The sequence below is a fragment of the Octopus bimaculoides genome, chromosome 17 (genome assembly GCF_001194135.2).
Source record: "Octopus bimaculoides isolate UCB-OBI-ISO-001 chromosome 17, ASM119413v2, whole genome shotgun sequence".
Lineage (NCBI taxonomy): Eukaryota > Metazoa > Mollusca > Cephalopoda > Octopoda > Octopodidae > Octopus > Octopus bimaculoides.
The window spans coordinates 8,517,138-8,518,299 of NC_068997.1; positions in this window are offsets into that span (position 1 = coordinate 8,517,138).

Here is a 1,162-nt window from a genome sequence, read left to right on the forward strand (position 1 = left end):
AGAATATTGGACTAAATATTTTGTGACATTTCTTTCAGCTTTACATTCTGAATTCAAATTTCACCAAGGTTCACTTTGCCTCTCCTCCCTTTCAGGATTCATAAAATAAGGACCAGTTGAACACTGGGGGGAGTGGGGTAGGTGTGATCAACTTAACCCTTCCCCAGAAATTGCTGAATTTGTGCTAAAATCTGAGACCAATATTTTAAATGTGTATTTTTCTGTTAGGCAGAGGGAGGACCTAAGCTTTTTAACAGCAACAGAATAATGAAGCTTGAAAAAGCTATTTTAGCCATTCAGATCGTCTGTTTTCCTTCATTTTATTTGTTTCAGTCAGCATTTTGTCTGTCTTGATCTGAGTTCAAATTCTGCCATGGTTGACTTAGCCTATCATCCTTTCGAGGTTGATAAAAAAGAGTACAAGTCAAGTACTGTGGTTGATCATATCAACTGATTCCTTAAAATTATTGTCCTTGAACCTAAATCAGAAGCAATTAATGTTGATACTGTTAGAGGAAGTTCATTAGCAGAATCATTACAGTGTTGCAAAAAATACTTTATTCTGTATCCTCTGGTTTTTTTATGTTCTGAGTTCAAATCCCAAGATCGACTTTGCCTTGCATTCTTTCAGGGTCAACGAAATAAAGTGTGACTGAAGTACTTGAAGTGACAGTATCGACTAACTCCTGTCCCTAAATAGTACTGACCTCATGTCTAAATTAGAAACAGTTATTATTATTATTCAGTAGTCTTCTTTTTTTCCCAAGTGCTTTCACTTCACTACTGAGCACAGCTCTGTGTGCCTTGGGTCTGTGCTGTGGTTTGGTTTGTTGTGATGCTTTTGCCTTTCCTCTTTCCAGGGTTGATAAAATAAGTACCAACAGAGAGCACTGGGGTCAATGTAAGCAACTGACCCCATTCCCCTAAAAGTACTGGCTCTGTACCTATACTAGAAAGAATTATAATTATTTCTTTTTATCACAGGTTTTGTTGGAACTCCTGGAGTCATGAATGCATAGTGGGTTTACTACCTGCAGCCTACGTTACCATGCTGTCTATTCTTTTCAACTAACTAATACTTTCCTGATTATTCTAGCCGTACCAAGGAGGCAAATCTTTTGTAAGTTCTACTGGGTACTTTCTTCCAGTTTCCTTTATATTC